Source organism: Haematobia irritans, chromosome 4, assembly GCF_050003625.1.
Source record: "Haematobia irritans isolate KBUSLIRL chromosome 4, ASM5000362v1, whole genome shotgun sequence".
Taxonomy (NCBI): domain Eukaryota; kingdom Metazoa; phylum Arthropoda; class Insecta; order Diptera; family Muscidae; genus Haematobia; species Haematobia irritans.
In genome coordinates, this window is record NC_134400.1 from 65186445 (window position 1) to 65206849 (window position 20405).

Below are 20405 nucleotides of genomic sequence, written 5' to 3' on the forward strand. Positions count from 1 at the left end.
ATTTGGCTTGCGGAGCCTCTAAGAGAAGCAAATTTCATCCGATCCGGCTGAAATTTGGTACATGGTGTTAGTATATGGTCTCTAACAACCATGCAAAAATTGGTCCATATCGGTCCATAATTATATATAGCCCCCATATAAACCGATCATCAGATTTGACCTCCGGAGCCTCTTGGAAGACCAAAATTCATCTGATTCAGTTGAAATTTGGTACGTGATGTTAATATACGGCCTCAAACACCCATGCAAAAATTGGTCGATATCGGTCCATAATTATATATAGGCCCAATATAAACCGATCCCCAGATTTGACCTCCGGAGCACCTTGGAAGAGCAAAATTCATCCGATTCGGTTGAAATTTGGTACGTGATGTTAGTATAGGGTATCCAACAACCATGCAGGAATTGGTTCCTATCAGTCCATAATAATATATAGCTCCCATATAAACCGATCCCCAGATTTGACCTCCTGTGCCTTTTGGAGAAGCAAAATTCATCCGATCTGGTTGAAATTTGGTACGTGGTGGTAGGATATGATATTTAACAACCATGTGAGTTGAAATTTGTGGATGACAGTCTTTCGTAGAAGTTTCTACGCAATCCATGGTGGAGGGTACATAAGATTCGGCCTGGCCGAACTTACGGCCGTATATACTTGTTTTTCCTTCAAATTATATTGTCAACACTATCATTTTTCAACGCGAAACAATGATTGAGGGGAACTTTTTTTGCTCCAACAAACAGAGTACCGGCCTTAAATTTGCATGAATGATATCCCCACTTCAAATTGAAAGTCAATGCCAAAATTCTATGAATTTTGTACAATTTATTCATTTTCATCAAAATAAAATATATAATAATACACTACACTACATAATACACTACAATACCAATTGATAATAATAATCTTATTAAACATATCAACAAAAAGAACAAAAATAAAAAAACAAACAACAAAACTTTAAATATCTTAAACATTATTAGTAAACACTTTTGCATTGATAATTCGATTTCCTTCCTTTTGGTGTCATAAAACAGCATTAAAATTTATTAACATGCGGGCAATTTGAAATTAGGAACGTACTGGACCGCGTGTTAGAATTGATTTCCAGCAGAAGGAATTCACAAAATATCCATTTTAAACTGATAATAGCATATGAATTAAACTGATGATGTGATGCACATTTTCATCCAGAAGTTGTTGATTTCAACAATTTGTTGTATTAACAATTTTAATTGGTTGCACTTGTAATGTTTCTGGAAACTTTTTCTTATCGATAAGCCACTCATTTTTCATTGGTCAGCTTCTTAATGTTTGCAAGAATGTAGCATCCAAAGATTTTAGTTTTCTGCAAAGAGATTTAAATTTAGTGACTTCTCTAACGTGTTGATTTAATTTTTCATATTGACGTACCAATTATTATAAACTATTTGAAGCAGTTCCAGTTAATTGTCCACCATTTTTTCATCGGTCAGCTTTTTAATGTTTTCACACCCAGAAAAAAGTGCCTTCGAAACTAAAGGAAAAAATTTTCATCAATATAGTTTATCCATTTTATTTCCATTAAGGTAAATTTTTGTGAAAAATAATAAAATTTACTCGTTTCAGTAAAAAAATCCTAAACTGTAAGCAGTTAGGAATAGTTCATTAACTAGAATAAGGCATGGAATTTTACTCATACTATTTTCTTCGCTGGGTATAAGAATTTACTACTGAAAAAGAAAATTTTATTCACTGATAACAAAGCATACGTAAAAATAAAAAAAAAACGAACTAAAACCAAGTTTCCTCAAAATTAGTAAAATTTCTTATAAAATGATAATTGCGACTTCCTTTATAATAGAAAGTTTTTCATACATACGAACAACACTTGGCATAGAAAAATATTTTAGTTCATTCGTACTAAGAAGTATGCAATCCTTTCAAAACTTAAGGAAACACACTTGTTAGAATATAGGAAATTTTCCTAAATTTCTATTGTCTACCTGTAATCGATACCTGTCATCGTAATCGATGTGTTTGCGCGTGGGTGTAATCGATATATTTGCGCGTCGGTTGTTTTTTTAGTTGGAATCGCGTTGTTTCGGAGAGATTGTTAAAAAATAATATGGTAAAATAATATAATAAATAACAAATAAAATATATAAAATATTTGTTATTTTAAATTAGTGAGAAAAATTTTCGTTTTTTTAAATAAATCTATCAATGTTCGTGATAGTGTATAAAGAAAGAAAACACCAGCAGAATAACAACCCTTTCATTTGCCTTCATTTTGGAATCTTCAATTATCAGGTAATATTCAGTGACGCTAACCTTTTGCAACAAATATGTTTTATGATTTTTTATATTTGTAGGTATTGAAATTGTAAAAGGAGGACAAAGTCGTTAGGCAGCAACTTATTAAAAGTGAAAAGTACAAGAAGAAGAAAAAGTGCGTTTTACAGTTGATAATATCACACGGAAATTGGAAATAGTGGAATAATAAACTAATATTTCAAAGAGATTCGATGCTGTTGATTCTTAATAAATATATTCAATATATTAATAAAACATGTCTTTTATTGAAGATAAAATTGCTTATAGAAATAAATAAAATTGTATTTAAAAACGAAGGTAAGCAGTTCTAATTATGAAGTAAAAGTTTTACCACAAATGTGTAAGATTTGTCGAAATGAATGAAAAACTTTCAATAAAATCATTCCATATATGAATTCAAATTAGTTAAATTTTTTCATTCTGTAGTATAGTGGTATATAAATATAGGAAAATGTTAACTAATATATGGAATGCATTATTCCTAATTTCTACGAAAATCACATCGTTCAAACAAATAAAAATGTCTTTGGCGCTATACGAAGTTCAACTTTCTTCACAATGAGTTCATATTAACTTAAAGAAGGGGTCACTTTTTTCTGGGTGCAAGAACGTAGAATCCATAATTTTAGTTTTCGGCAAAGAGATATACATTTAGTGACTTCCTTAAAGTTTTATTTCATTTTTTATTTGCACTTACCTATTTTTATAAACTATTTGGTTATTTGTCTAAAATTTTCCATTTTTTTATTTCTTGCAATTGACCACGAACTTCGTTGCACAAATAAGTATTGAAAACTAAATGGTTTTTTCGTTGCATTTTAGGGTAGTGTTTTGTCAAAGTTTTCTCATATTATCTTCAACACCTTTTCAAAGATTTCGTCAACATTTTGGCAAATTGGAAGTAATTCGCAAACAAATTGATGATGTATTGAAGATGAGCTGTTTCAAGTCAAGTTGAATTTATGTTGAAAATTATATTTACCCTCAAACTGAAAAGTTGTTGCATTTGACAAACGCTCATCCTGTTTTTTTTTTTTTTTTTTTTTTTTATTTATTTATTTATTTATTATTGTTATGTCCTGCACAACAAGAACAATATCTTATAATTAGAGTGCAGGAAACGTATCCATAATGAAGTATTACAAAGTGAGAAAACGGAAAAATATAACAATATTAACATTATAACTAACATAAACATTTTAACAAAGATTTTAAATTTCAATAATACAAAGTTAGAACTTAAACAAATATTGCATAGGAAAATTAAAAGTAAAACCCTGTAACATTATAAAAATAAGAACAATTGGAAAATAAAAATTAAAAAGAAAACAATTGATCGTAATTTACATTAAAAAAAAAGAAAAATAATAATAATAATAATAAATAAAAATAATAATAATAAATAATAAATAACTTTGGCTATTCATTAACGTGGAACACTAAAGATGTCGAAGAACGAAGATTTGAAATTTACTGCGCTGCTGGTGAGTTGCAAACTATTTGGTAGTGAATTCCAGAGACGGACACTATTTATGAAAAAATGCCATTCTGAGACTAAGCTCGTATGTCTAAAAGGTATAATCTTCCTTCCTATGTTTGATCTTGCAAACACTAGCCTTTGACTCAAATATGAAGGATGTCCTGAGTGTATAATCTTGTGTAAAAATATCAGAGTTCTAATAGACATTAGTTTCTCCAACGATACCCCAAACAATGCATCCCTATATTCAGAAACCGAGTCATAGCGTCGCAAACCATAAACATATCGTGTGATGTTATTAAAAAGCCTATTCAATTTAGACTTACTATTAGCATCGCAATTCGAGAACAGTTCACATCCATAAAGCAGCCCCGGGATAATATATGATTTGACAAGAAGAGACCGAATATCCAAAGGGGTAAAGGATTGCGTAGCCCATAACGTTCGCAGTTTCTGATAAGTTTGGCCAACAACGGCGTTTATATGGTTAGACCATGTAAGCTTGTCATTGAAAATCATACCGAGATTTCTAGCTTGTGCCACAAGATCTATGGGCTGATCATTTATTTTAATGACCACATTTGACGTATCCCTATTAGCCCTCTTCCTGATTCTAAGGAACTTTGTTTTGTTTGGATTTAAGCAGAGACCATTGGCCATGGCCCAAGTCCAAACGTTAGCCAAATCATCATTTACCATGACAATAGTCTCCTCAACATTTCCCGCATTGTAGCCAATATAGAGCTGGACATCGTCCGCATACATGTGTATCTGACAGTGTCTAATATTCAGTGGGAGATCGTTTGTATACATAGTGAACAGCAGCGGTCCTAGTATTGATCCCTGTGGAACCCCCCGTGAAATAGGCCGAGGGGAAGACACTTCATTATTAGTGTAGACACTTTGTGTCCTGAATGAAACATAGCTGTGAATAAGACGTGCAGCAGAGGACGAAAACTTAAAGTAATGCCGTAACTTCGAACAGAGGACAGAATGATGAACTGTATCGAAAGCTTTCGAGTGATCGAATAGAACTAAAAGAGTTTCCAAATTATTGTCCAAATTACTTCTGATATCCTCCGTTACATTTACAAGTGCAGTCGTACAACTGTGTTTTGGACGAAATTCTGACTGCACATCGGTCAATTGAGCGTTGTCCTGCAAGTGGGTGGTAATTTGCCTGTGCAAAATCTTCTCAAGAACTTTGGCAAGAAATCCAAGAATCGTAATAGGACGATATTTTTATTTATTTATTTATTTGTATATTTCTACACAGCAAGACAATGTCTTATAATTATAGTGCAGATTTCAATAGTTGAAATAATATCCATCTTAATTAGGATTACAATAATTCATATTATGGGAAATTTTATAAAAAAAAATTGAGGAAAAACATTTCTTTTAAATATTAATAATTTATATAATAAATAATTTTTGAAAAGTAATATGTTATTAGTATTTATAATAATATCGAAGAAAAATTTAACATTTAAATGCAAAGACGTGATAGTATGTAAATAGAAGTTTATGAAGGACAAGATAGATGTAAATTAATTCCGATACAATTGTAGTATTCGCTTTTTAAAAATAAAGGGGTTGCTGATGCTTTGTATGTTGCTCGGTAATGTGTTCCAAAGACGTATTGTACTGATAAAGAAATGCCATTCGGAAACAAGACATCGACGCCTAAATGGTATTATTTTTCTTCCTCTGGTTGATCTTGCGAATCTCAATTTGTAATACAAGTTATGCGGTGTCCGTTTTACTATAAGTTTCTGCAAAAATATCAAAGCCTTTGAATTGAGGAGAGTCTGAAAACTAAAACCATACAGAGAATTCGCTAGATGTGCGACCCGTTGTCGCCTATTCAGTCCATACACATAACGGATGATGCTATTGAAGGCAACATTTAACCTCCGTAGACTCCCCGAGTCACAATTAGCAAAAAGTTCACAGCCATAAATCAGTCTTGGTACTAGTAAAGTTTTCGCCAAGAGAATTCGTATGTTCAGTGGCGTATAGGAATGGCTAAACCACAGCGCTCTTAACCTAGCATAAGTCTGGCCTGCAGCAGAATTGACATGATCTGTCCAACTAAGTGAACTATTGAAAATTACTCCTACATTCTTCGCTCTGGTGACAACATCTACTTTCTGACCATTTATAATAATATCCGGCGCATGTGGGTGGAAATGCTTGTTCCTGTGTATTATAAGGCATTTCGATTTAGTAGGGTTCAGCAATAATCCGTTAGCCTTCGCCCAATTAAATACACGGTTAAGATCATAGTTAAGCCTCTCTACAGTGTCCCTGATACTGCTAACATTGCCGCTCAGGAAAACCTGGACGTCATCAGCATACATGACAGTCTTGCAATGCTCTAATTGTAGGGGGAGATCGTTGGCATATAGTGAGAATAATAACGGACCTATAATGGACCCCTGTGGTACACCCCTATATACAGGTAGAGGTCCCGATCTATCGCCTCCACTATAAACTGTTTGAATCCTGTCCTTAAGGTACGACGTAATCAGGTCCAATGCGGTTGATGAGAATTTAAAGAAACGTCTCAATTTCATGGCCAGATTTTGATGATCAACAGAATCAAACGCTTTTGAGTGGTCCAAAAATACAAGAAATCCAACTTTGTTGTCATCAATATCTCCTCTCAACGATTCTGAAACCTCCGCCAGGGCAGTGATGCAACTATGGTCCGGGCGAAACCCAGACTGCCTACCAGTCAACAGTGACTCCCGGTGAAGATATTCTGACATCTGAGAGTGCAATATCTTCTCGAAAACCTTAGACAAGTAGCTGAGTATAGATATGGGACGGAAATCCAAATTAGATTTGGGAACCGGAATGATTTTCGCATGTTTCCATATAGTGGGGTACATACTTGTGGTTAAAATCGTATTAAAAAAATGGGTAACAAAAGGCAAAATCGTTGGAAGTATGATCCTAATAAATTTTGGATCAATACCATCAAGACCGACGGCATTAGACTTCACTTTGGAGAAGCTAATAACCACCTCATCATATGAGACACATCGAAATTCAAAAGAGCCATAAATATCAGAAACGTCCGCTGTTCTATTACTATTACCATAAAAGGAAACATCAATTGGTATGGTCGGAACATTAACGAAGGCCTTGTTAAGTTCATCTAGATCTTCGCAGTGCTGAGAAAGATACCTGGACTTACCAACACTTATATCCCGTATAACCCCCCATTTACTTTCTAGCAAATATGGCTACACCACCACCGCGACTTTCCCTATCGGATCTAAAAACTGTATATCCATTGAGATTCACTAAACCATCAGGAATTGACGAGTAGAGCCCAGTTTCCGAAATACAAATAATGCCCATGCCAGAGTCCTCAAATACGTATTTGAATTCATCAATCTTATTTAACAAGCTCTGTGAGTTAATATGACATATCTTTAATCCATTATTTTGTTTGGTTAAAATTGTTATCAGGTTTTTAGTAACGTCCTTGGAATCAGTACCATAACTAGCCATTGTCGTTATCAGGTACAAAATTAAATATTCTTAAAGCACCAGCAACACAAGAGATTAGAGTCAAAGAAAGATCGAGTAGAAAATGAAGATACATATTAACATAGTTAGAATAAAATAATATAATAGAACAAATTATGATTTTAAAACTGTGAGCCATAAATAGACAAAGGTAAAAGGCATAAATATGTCGATGACTATATATTCGATCTGGTTTCATCTCCTTTTGTACGAAACTCTTCAATGACATTTTGGAGAAAGACGCATAACGGTTCATTGCAATCCAAACGTTTGATATAAACCAGGCCACGAAAAGTATAAGCAGTCTTTATTTGGCCTTTTTTCTTTAACTGGAGTGCCTTTTGCAGGAAGTAGTAATTGATGTTAGACAAATTTTGGTCAAATTGTGCGTCTGTCCTAAACCCTATAGATTTAAGGAGTAGGCAGTTATTGTTTTGCTTCTTATAGGCTGACACCGACTTCAGGAAAAAGTTTTTGTCGTACGGCGACATGAATTTAACTAGAATAACACCATCTGTTGAGTTATAATTTTTTGTGTTATTTCTATTTTGCTGGCGATGTATTCTTTTGAATCGGGGTGTTGATATATTCATGGAATCACAAATTTTATTAAACAATTCGTTCAAGTTCTCTTCTTGTTGGTATGGTATTCCATTAATGCGTATTTCCGAGGCGACATGTGCATTTTCTTGTGTGAGTAGTTGCATTCTAAGGTCCTTAATATCGGCTTTTAATACTGTGATTTCTTCTGAGCCTTTTTCAAAATGAAGAACACGATCATTAAGCTCTTTAACGTCTGTTTTGACATCACACAATCTTTTGTCGAACTCTTTAAGATCTGTAATGACGTCACACAGTCTTCTGTCGAGTTCATTTAAAATGCGGCTTCTCTTAACATATTTTTAAATTGATCAATTAAACGGTCACTTAGTTTTGAAAAACGTTCATCAAGAATCTGCATAACTCGGAAAGGAGAATCTGATGATCTGGGTGTTTTGGAAAGATTACCGTAAGTACGTAATAAAAAACTTTCTCTATCACGTTTGGGTGCATTAGAGTTACGTATAACATTGTCATTATCTTCAACCAAATCCATCTGAGTGACGTCTCGTTGGTTTTGTTCAATCATGATTGCTATATATGTGGTTTTATAAAAGCCTTTAGGCGCCTTTATTATTAGCAGCGACATCTGTAGTTGAATAGTGTAGTTTGTCTCGTTCACAGGGTAACACGTAGTTGAAAAAGTCTTAGTAAATATTTCTATGGCCTGCTTTTAGGCGATCCGTGAAAAAAGAAAGAGCTTTTCAACTAGCAAAAAGCTTTCAATATGTTGTTTTAGCTTTAGCTAAAACCACAACCATATGAGGGTAAGTGTTGTGCAGCAACTCAAAGATATGAAAGCTTTATCACTTTTTGGCACTTATGAAAGTCTTTTGAAAAATTTTCCTCTCACTCTCTTATATGTTTTCTTTGTTTTTTTTGTTATCTTTTTTATGTTTGTGTATTTTTCTTCACAATTCCGATTAATATGAGAAAAAGTTTTTGGACTTTTAAGCACTGATATTTACAAAAAAGAGCTTAATTCCAGAAGCTTCCAGACACAGGGTGTATATATTTATATTTAAAACAATGAAAGTTAGCAATGTGAGTCTTTTAGCAGGTTTTAGATACTATTATACATGAGCTCAAGCGAAACACGTCTACACTCTACGACAGTTGTTATTACGATTATTCACCATGAGACTTAGGAATGGGTATAACCTTAGAATGTTTCCAAGATTCAGGATATGAACTTTCCGTAATTATCCTATTATAAAGGGTGATTTGTTAAGAGCTTGATAACTTTTTTTTAAAAAAAAACGCATGAAATTTGCAAAATCTCATCGGTTCTTTATTTGAAACGTTAGATTGGTCCATGACATTTACTTTTTGAAGATAATTTCATTTAAATGTTGACCGCGGCTGCGTCTTAGGTGGTCCATTCGGAAAGTCCAATTTTGGGCAACTTTTTCGAGCATTTCGGCCGGAATAGCCCGAATTTCTTCGGAAATGTTGTCTTCCAAAGCTGGAATAGTTGCTGGCTTATTTCTGTAGACTTTAGACTTGACGTAGCCCCACAAAAAATAGTCTAAAGGCGTCAAATCGCATGATCTTGGTGGCCAACTTACCGGTCCATTTCTTGAGATGAATTGTTCTCCGAAGTTTTCCCTCAAAATGGCCATAGAATCGCGAGCTGTGTGGCATGTAGCGCCATCTTGTTGAAACCACATGTCAACCAAGTTCAGTTCTTCCATTTTTGGCAACAAAAAGTTTGTTAGCATCGAACGATAGCGATCGCCATTCACCGTAACGTTGCGTCCAACAGCATCTTTGAAAAAATACGGTTCAATGATTCCACCAGCGTACAAACCACACCAAACAGTGCATTTTTTCGGGATGCATGGGCAGTTCTTGAACGGCTTCTGGTTGCTCTTCACTCCAAATGCGGCAATTTTGCTTATTTACGTAGCCATTCAACCAGAAATGAGCCTCATCGCTGAACAAAATTTGTCGATAAACACATTTCGAACCGAACACTGATTTTGGTAATAAAATTCAATGATTTGCAAGCGTTGCTCGTTAGTAAGTCTATTCATGATGAAATGTCAAAGCATACTGAGCATCTTTCTCTTTGACACCATGTCTGAAATCCCACGTGATCTGTCAAATACTAATGCATGAAAATCCTAACCTCAAAAGAATCACCCTTTATATGGATGTGATGAATGGTAACAAAAAAGGGAATAGCAAACGCATGAATCTGGGGTCTATATTATCAGTCGCAACAGCATTAGATCTGACAAGTCTAGCACACTCGAGAACTTCCCTCTGGTCAACGCATGAAAACTCAAATTCACTATCCTGTAAGTCAGCTCTGTCCACATTAAATGATAAAAATTTGTGTTAAGTGGAACCACTGGAGCATTAGTAAATTTTGAGTTTAGTTCCTCAACATCAACATCAATAAATCGATTATCTGACCTCTTTCCAATACCGATATCACGTATAGTTTTCCATGTCCGCTTGGAATCCAGAGCGTTACCAAAACGATGTCGGTAATATTCAATCTTTGCTTTCCTAATCATGTCATTTACTTGTTTCCTACTCGATCGAAAATCTTGCCTGAGAGCAAAAGTTCTGTATCGTTTCCATCTATTATAAGCTGTGTCTCTAGCTTTAATAGCCTCCTTAATACCATTATTGATCCATGGCTTAGATACAGGAGAAACCTTACGAGTCCTCATTGGGACAATCAAATTCTGAAGACTGAGAATGTTATCCTGAAAAAAATCAACTTGTTCCTGAATAGACTCGAAATTATAAATTGCCTCCCACTCTATATGTCGCATCTCATACTCTAGAAGTTCATGGTCTACATTTCGAAAATCCCTATACATATAAATCCGATCTGTTCTTTGAGAGTGAAATTCATAACATAAGAATATAAGATCATGTCTAGAAAAACACGGGGCAGATATTTGATCGTAAAGTCTTATCTTCTGAGAATTGGTAACGAAAAAGAGATCAAGAAGTGTGCTTGTCGTGTTGGAAAAATGTGTTGGTAGTGAACTATTTGCGCAGAAGAGACCAAGAGAGTACATCTGAGAAGTAAATGAGGGATCAACCAATTTATTGCAGTTGAAATCTCCACAAATAATGACGTCTGTATAGGGTATGAGTAGATCCTCAAGAGTGTGGAGAAAATTTGTCATGTCAATACTATTATTGGGTCTGTATACGCAACCAATTAACAATTTGCTTTCCATTGACGTGATGTTAATAAATACCGATTCAATAACATCGTTGTTAGTCGACTGATAACATAGACTCGACCTAAGAGTGTCCCTAATATAAATCGCTGTCCCACCACCACGACGTTTCCTATCAGCTCTATAAACATTAAAACCTTGAAGTTTCACAAATTCATCGGGAAGTAAGTCATCATACCATGTCTCCGAAACACAAACGACGTCGATATCAGAATTCTCGAACGTAAACCTTAGCTCATCTAGCTTGTTATTCAGACTTTGAGCATTTATATGACAAACTCTGAGTCCCTCCCGTTGACGTGCTAGTATTTTGACCATGTTCGCTGTCACATCTCTGGAGGATATATCACTAGCTCTCATCATGGTTCAAATATGCAATAAATTCTACCAGCGGCGCAGAAATGAGATATAAAAGGAAAGTGAAGTTATGAATAGACACAAAGTTATTGATGTTACTAATATTAAAAAAATAAAAATTAAATAAACTAAATATAAAAGTTAGAATTTGTGTAAAATATAAATACAAATTATGTAAGCTAAATATTAAATTTACAATTTGTGTGAAGTATAGTGTATTATTAACTATTGGCTTCTGGTAGTGTACGAAATCCTTCGAGAATGTTAACATCTTCTATACAAATTGGGTCATCATCCAGTTTATGTTTAATATAGAAAGGCCTTTAAAAGTGAAAGCAGAGTGAATGACTTTTTTCTTCTTCAATCCAATAGCACATTGGAAGATGTTATAGTTAGAATTGGAAAGGTTTTCATTAATATAAAACTGTCTATCAGAATCGAATCCAAGAATATCCAAAGTCAGAATTTTGTCATGAGTCCTTTTATATTTTGACAAGCATTTCATAAAAAAGTGCTTGTCATATTGAGACATCAGTGTGGCGATAATAACAGCATCTGGAGAATTTCGATCTTTGGTGTTATTGCGATTTTTGAGTCTGTGAATCGACTTAAGGGATAGAGGTGGAATATTGAGTTTCTGGCATATAATTGAAAAGGTTTCTTGAAGGTTCTCCTTTTCGTTGTAAGGTATGCCATTTATACGCAAATCACACGAAACTATGCTATTTTCTTGTTTAAGATTAGAAAGTTTTAGTTGTTTTATTTCTGATCTAAAAACCTCGAGTTGTTGTCCAACAGATTCCAGTTTATTCAATCTTTCATCTAAATCAGCCATTTCAACCCGTATGTCGCATAATCTTTTATCTAGTTCATTTAAAAGTCTGTTTTCAGATTCTCTTAAGTGGGTCTGAAAGATCTTTTCAAATTGGCTATTAATTCTCTCAGTCTCATTTAGTACGGCTAACTGAATTTTCTGATCAATAAGTGCTGCAAATTTTTCAAATCGTTCATCCATGGCATTAAGCACTTTTTCCTCGAAACGACTTGTTACCTTCTCAATGCGTTCATCGACAATTTGCAACAGTCGAAGTGGTGAATCAGACAGTCGAGGGGTCTTAGTGATATTTCCTATGGCTAGGCGAAGTGGATAGCTTTCACGAACCCACCCTCTTGTTCGTTTTATATGATTCTTCATTCAGTGATAAATTTTCATTGGCGATTTGTGAGTTTTCTTGTACATTAAGTGGACCCTCATTTTGAAAAGCATCTGTTGTAACGGGTATATTACTCATTTTAAACTATTAATTACCACTGGCAATGCTGTATATTTGTTTTGTATGGTTGGCAACGCTACTTGACACTAAGCAGCTGATAATCAATACGTTTTGAATGGCAACACTCCTATCATCCAACCAGTATTCTGTTGGCAGCGAACAGCTGAGTTATATTGTGTACTACAGATTGAGTGTAAATAACAACTCGGACTTTCCAGTGAAATTCACAAATTTTGATTTTTTTATTTTTAATTATTTATGTATAATCACCGTATTTATTCCGTGGAGAACAGTACAGTAACCGTCTGCAATCAGTAGCAACTAGTACCCTCTAAAAGAGTGTTCGAACGTGACAGGATCTGGCAAAAATCAGGTATCTATTGGAGCCTTGCACAAACACGTCTATCTCTTAAACACTGGTTTACAATCTGTTATTGGGTAAATTCAAATTACAAATGATAAATAACAATGGTTAAAGCAAAATAGTATAAATAAATAAATAAATCATAGTAAGACAAAACAAATATTTGTTATGTGTCTGATTGGCTCAAATAAATTTAAAAATATAAGTATAAAAATAAAATGTTAAATCTGATCGAATTCAGAAATGAACAGAGATCTGTATTAAATGCAATTTTGTAAATATTTGTATAGCTGTTTTATAATTCTCTAATTTCATCGATTGTGAAAACTCTTTTTCCAAAATAATATAGACGATATCTCTCAAATATTGGGCATAATCCCAAGAAATGATATGTATCTTCCACTTCACGAAGGTTACAAATTGTACAGTATTAGTATTTACAGATCGAAAAGCACGAGAGTTTAGGTCCAACAAACAACCTCTGACTTTCATAATCGAACCTACGAGATGTGCTGAATTACTATCTATAAAGTAAGGAGTTATGTCATACCGTAATGTCGAATATAAATCGTGATTCATTGAGTTTCTGGCATCACGAACAAAGTTATCATACTCCAAATCCCCTATAGATTCGTATGTAAAACTGGAAGATCTGTCCTCCACTGTCCAAAATCTAAACTGAAATCAGCTTGGTTACATAAAGAAGCCCATTTCGCGTACCAAAACGTACCCTGACGTACTGTCTCCTCCGCCAACAATCTTGGCAATCTTTCCATACCTAGTTTAAAAACTCTATTAATGTAATTCAAATGTAGTCGAAGAGTTCTGGTATATAGCGAGGGCAAGCCAGTTTCCAAATGGAGCATATAATTAGAACACGCCTAAGAAATAACATCTTCTTGAGAAAAAATCGTTGCAATCTTTCAACCTGTTCAAAACATTGGAACCCCCAAATTTGGGCACCATAAAACATGATCGATTTAGCAGCGGGGTCAAAAATGTTCAACTTGTTTGAAAGGCTTATCTTGGGATTGTAGATGTAGCTCAACCAATTAGCGTTAATTGCCGTCTTAGCAGATATAAGTTTCTGATCAAGATGTTTGTTAGCAGATAGATTGAAGGTCACAAGAAAACCTAGATACTTATATTCGTTAGGTTAGGTTAGGTTAAAGTGGCAGCCCGATTAAATTTCAGGCTCACTTAGACTATTCAGTCCATTGTTATACCACATTTAACTAAAAGTACCTAATACATATGGGCACTTCTAGTCTTAACCACTGAACCTTCTCTATTATTTACTTTTGTGGAACCAACCAGATTGCTCCAAAAACATTAACAAACTGCTTAAGTTAACGTTTTCCAGGTCCGCCAGTAATCTAAAGCTATATGCTCCTAAAATTCGCTTACGCCTTACACAAAAAGCAGGACACTCACACAAGAGGTGTTTAATTGATTCCTTTTCCTCCACATCATGACAGCTTATACAATAGTCATTATACTTCGCACCTATATTTTTTGCAAATTCGCCTATCAGGCAGCGACCCGTTATAGCAGATATCAGGAGTGCTATCTGACGCCTTGAGAACACTAGCATATCTAGGGTGCGGTTTAAGTTTAAATGGGGACATATTTGCTTGGAGTCGTTACAACCCTTGCAATTCTCCCATCGAATATTGGCCATCATAACAGCCTTCTCACGCAGTAAGAGCTTGCAGGTGGCCAGAGGCATACCAACAGATTCTAGTTCCCCTGGAATATGTAAGGTAGTTCCTGGCCTTGCTAACATATCTGCTTCGCAGTTCCCCGGTATGTTCCTATGGCCAGGCACTGCTCAGCCATCTCGTATTTAGTACTAGCACTGCAGCGCTTACGACACAGATACAGTCCACTCCTAGCATAGGAAATAACGTTATGACCTTGACCCTCCAGAATGATCGTACTTGTGGGAATCATCCTAGAGGAACTTTGCTTTTTTACAGTTTTGGTTCAGATTGAATCGCGTGGACAATTATTCAATGCTATAATTGACTCGGAATCGCAGTCAACGTTTATATCTGAAAAATTGAAAAATAAATTATCTTTACCAACGAAACGACACTTGATACACGTTACGGGAGTTAGTCAAATGTTATCAGAAACTTCTACAAAATCATGTATTTTCACTTTGAGTTCACGTTTAGACATAAGATTCGAACTAGAGGTTTGGGCCCCAGTTTTGAAAGCTCTTCCATCTCATTTACCACCACAAAACTTGGATTTGAGACAACTCGGTGATTTGGCCAACCTTGATTTGGCAGACCCGAAGTTTTACATTAGTCAACCGGTTGATTTATTAATTGGAATGGATATAGGACCCTTGATTTTTGATATCGGTTCTCCTATGAGATCAATCGGCTCACTTTTAGCACAAAATACAGTGTTCGGGTGGATAATTGGTGGACCAATGACAAATTACCCATACAATAATAACCGAATTTCATTACACAACACAGTGGCAATTGAGCAGGTTCTTACACGTTTTTGGGAGGTGGAAGAAACCCCAAAAAAGATTTTGCGGTCAGAAGAGGACATGTTTTGTAAATCAAATTTTAAACAGACGGAATTCGGGTGGTAGATATGTTGTGAGTCTTCCTTAAAAAAAAAAAACAATGAGTTAGGAAGTTCGCGGAACATAGCAATAGCTCAATTTTACCGAATGGAAAGGAAATTAATGAAAATTCCTGATCTCAAGGAACAATACGATAAAAGCATTTTAGAATACTTGGAACTTGGTCATATGCGGAAAATATCAGCGCAAGAGATCACCAAGACTCCAAATTACTATTTGCCGCATCTTCGCGTCGTGTTCAATGCTTCAAATCCCACTTCAAATAAGAGCAGTCTCAATGACACTTTGTATGCAGGACCCATTTTGCAACAAAATCTGGTTTTACAAATTTTGAAGTGGAGATTTTTCAAATACGTTTTTAACGCCGATATCACGAAAATGTACAGATGAATTCTTCTCGATCCAAATCAAACTCGGTATCAACGTATTCTTTTTCGAACATCCCCAGCGGAGCCTATGGAGGATTTTGAACTCCTAACAGTCACCTTTGGAGTTAATTGCGCTCCATTTCTGGCAATACGCACACTTCTGTAGCTTGCAGAAGATGTGGCAGACACACATCCTATTGCTTCCAAAATTATTCAAGAAAATCTGTATGTTGACGACGTTTTGGCTGGAGCGCACACAATTGAGGAGGCAATTGCATCGCGCAGGGAATTAATATTGGCTTTGGAGTCCGCAGGATTTAATCTTATGAAATGGACTGCAAACGATCATAAAATAATTGAAGAATTGCCTAAAGAGAAATTACTTCCAGTAAATTGGCTTGATCTTTCAGAAGACTCGTCTGCCAAGACATTGGGTGTTAGGTGGAATATTTTCGGAGATTTCTTCACATTTACTCAACCAACGGTGGAGGTTAGGCAAAACCAGGGATCCGGAGCGGAGCGGAGCGTGGAGCGGAGCGGAGCAAGCCCTTTTTTTGCCGGAGCGGGAGCGGCATTTCTAAAATCCGGAGCGGAGCGGGAGCGGAGCGGTTTCCAAATGAAAAACCGCTCCGCTCCGAATAAAATATTACTTGAATGAAATGTGTAACTTTGAAATTACACTGTGTAGGTAATTTCAAATTTAGCTAGTACTTAGCGTAGTGTGAGTAAACGTTTAAAATGTACGATATGTATTTTTGTACGTACGTACATTGGGGAAAACACAACGTGTTTTTTAGTAATTGTTTTCAAAAACGGCAAATGTCAAAATATATATCTACACTGAAAAAAAGGCATACTCGGTTCCAAAGATTTTGTCATTACTTTAAAAAATTTGGTATTGATTTCGAGCCAAAGAAGCGGAGAATACAAGTAAGGATACCTAAGGATACTTTTAAGACACAATTCTCTTTTAAATTTAGGTTTTGTGTACTTGCTTCTAGGAAGCAAATTTTAATTTTTCGCTTTCTCAGCTTTTTTTCTTCATATGCTATCAAAGTCCTTTAAAAACGAGTTAACGGCAACTTTATTTTCCAAATTAGGACTCGACTTCCAGTAGAAATTATTCTATGTTTGAAGTAAAAAACTTCTTTAAAATAAAGTTTTGAAAAACATGTCCTATATTTAAACGATTTTTTGCTTTGTAGTCAAGATGCAAAAAGACAACAAATTTAAAGACAATTTCATTAAATTTAAAGAATTTTTCTGAATTATTAAAGTCAAGTTGACTTTAGCCTATAAATTTTTTCTTTCATGTTAAGATACCCATTTTTAAGTCAAATCACTTAATTATAAGGACAATACGACTTCATTGAAAAGTTTATCGACTTTTGGACAAGGAAAATAACTTTATTTTAGAGAAATGCGTCTTCTATGCTAAGCAAAATTTGTATTCGTATTTTAAAGACATGAAATCTTTGACCTCACGACAATATTTTTTTCAGTGTAGTATGTGTTGTAAAAGTAACAACAGTACTTTCGATCAATTTCATCCCGTATTACTACAAAGATGTTTGTAATGAACGTCAAATAAATGCAATTAAACGATCTTATTTATATTTAATTTTTTAGTTTTCTACACTGAAAAAAATATTGTCGTGAAGTCAAAGATTCCATGTCCTTAGAATAAGAATGCAAATTTTGCTTAACATGGAAGACGCATTTCTCTAAAATAAAGTTTTTTTTCTTGTCCAAAAGGCAATAAACTTTTGAATGAAGTTGTAATGTCCTTATAATTAAGTGATTTTACTTAAAAATGTGTATCATAACATGAAAGATACAATTTTTGAGGTAAGGTCAACATGACTTTAATAATTAAGAAAAATTCTTTAAAATTAATAAAATTGTCTTTAAATTTGTTTCCTTTTTGCATCTTGCCTACAAAGCAAAAAATCGTTAAAAATAAGACATGTTTTCAACACTTTATTTTAAAGACGCTTTTTACTTGAAACATAGCATAATTTCTACTGGAAGTCGAGTCTTAATATGGAAAAAAAAATAACTCGTTAACTCGTTTCTAAAGGATTTTGATAACAACTGATGAAAAAAAAATCTAAAAAAATTAAAAATTAACATTTGCTTCCTAGAAGCAAGTACATAACCCCCAAATTTAAAAGAGAATTACGTCTTTAAAGTATCCTTACTTGTATTCTCCGCTTCTTTGGCTCGGAATTAATACCCAAACTGTTAAAGTAAAGACAAAATCTTTGGAACCGGGCATGCTTTTTTCATTCACATTTGCTTTACTATTGTACTATATCCTAGCATTCTCTTATTTCTGATATTAGTTCTCGAAAATTTAATTAAAATTATGGATAGTTTCAATTTTGGTTGAAAAATGTGCGCATATACATTTATTATACAATAAAGGGGAAAAAAGCGAAATTAGGTAACACTAGATCTGAGTAAGAATATTCGTAGGTATACCACGGACTGATTTCGATGGAGGTTGTTGCAAACATAAACATACACACACACATTACAAATATAACACAACCTCTTTCGGAGAGTAGTTACTTCTACTCTGTGTATAGACTTTAATTCCAATCAGCGTTGCCGTTTTGGTCCGATCGGACCAAAATTGGTCCAAAGGTATTCTAATTTTTAAATTTGGTCCGATGGTCGGACCAAACATAATCTGGTCCATTTTGGTCCATTTTCATAAATTTGGGTTCTATCACATATTAAATAGTAGATGGTGCACCGCAAAGAATATTGTCGGGAGGCCAAATATTTCACATGCTTAAAATACGAATACGAATTTTGCTTAGAATAGAAGACGTATTTCTCTGAAAAGAAGTTTTTCCTTGTCTAAAAGTCTCTAAACTTTTCAATGAAGTCTTTTTGTCCTTATAGCTAAGTGATTCGACATAAAAATGTGTATCCTAACATGAATGCAAATTTCGTTTTAATGAAGTCAAAATGGATTTAATATTTCTGAAAAAATCTTCAAAATTAATAAAATATTTCAACACATTGTTTTATAGTCATTATACCCTAAACCACATAGTGGTTAGGGTATAATAAGTTTGATCTGCCAAAAAATGTGCCTACAAGAAATATTGATTTTAGACCCCATAAAATATATACCGATCGACTCAGAATCACCTCCTGAGTCGATCTATCGCTTGGCGTCCGTCCGTCCATCCGTCCGTCTGTCCATGTATTTGTTGTTCACAGGATTTCGGTCGCAATTATTAACCGATTTTGATGAAATTTGGTACAGGGAGTTTTTTTGAGCACAAGGACGAACGTTATTGAATTTGGAAGAAATCGGATCAAATTTAGATATAGCTCCCATATATATGTATTGCCCGATTTCGACAAATGGGGTCACGTTGCACTTTTTTTACTAACCGATCGTCGTCAAATTTAGCACAAAATAATCTTCTGTATCACCCTTTAAGTCTGAAAATTTCATCGAAATCGGTTCAGATTTAGATATAGGTCCCATATATATGTATCGCCCGATTTTGTCAAATTAGGTCATAAAACCCTTATTTATCAACCGATCTTACTCAAAGTTGGCGAAATGTAATCTTCTATAGCACTAACTATATGTGCAAAAAATCATCGAAATCGGTTCAGATTTAGCTATAGTTCCCATATATGTACCGCCCGATTTTTCTAAATAAAATAAAACTCAATTGAACAAATAATACAATGTTTGTACTATAATTTTCTCGAAGAGGAGCGGAGCGGAGCGATTTTTTTTTTCTCGGAGCGGAGCGGTTTTTTTTTCTCCGGAGCGGGAGCGGAGCGGAGCGGAGCGAAAAAAATGGACCGCTCCGGATCCCTGGGCAAAACTATACAAAACATGAAGTTTTATCCACCATAGCAAAATTATTCGACCCTTGCGGATGGTTAGCGCCAGTAATTGTTGTAGCTAAACTTGTCATGCAGCAAATATGGCTGGATAAAATAGATTGGGATGACCCACTGAAAACAATTACATTGATGAATTGGCAAAAATTTGTGAAAACTAGTAGTGCAATAGACTCTGTCAAAATACCGCGGTGGATTCACTTTGTACCAAATTGCAATATCGAGATTCACGGCTTTTGCGATGCATCCGAGAGTGCATATGGCGCGGCATTGTATATTAGAGTAGAATTGGATAACCATAACGTTGAAACTCATTTGTTAGCTGCCAAAACTAGAGTGGCTCCTATTAAAAAACTCTCATTACCAAGACTCGAATTGTGCGGAGCGGTTTTATTATCGAATT

General features: G+C 34.7%; 1 protein-coding gene and 1 long non-coding RNA gene across 2 annotated transcripts in view; one reads left to right on the plus strand and one right to left on the minus strand.

Annotated features, from left to right (window-relative positions):
* Window positions 1–877: 877 nt before the first annotated feature.
* Window positions 878–1457, minus strand: LOC142232834 (uncharacterized). The gene is made up of 2 exons (XR_012721225.1): window positions 1415–1457; window positions 878–1349 (listed from the first exon to the last, which is right to left on the minus strand). It is a non-coding gene; the product is annotated as an uncharacterized LOC142232834 (long non-coding RNA).
* Window positions 1458–12943: 11486 nt separating this feature from the next.
* Window positions 12944–20405, plus strand: part of LOC142234243 (uncharacterized) — a gene marked incomplete in the record, with an annotated part of 67269 nt that continues 59807 nt past the window's right edge. The window contains 1 exon segment of the mRNA XM_075305330.1: window positions 12944–13153.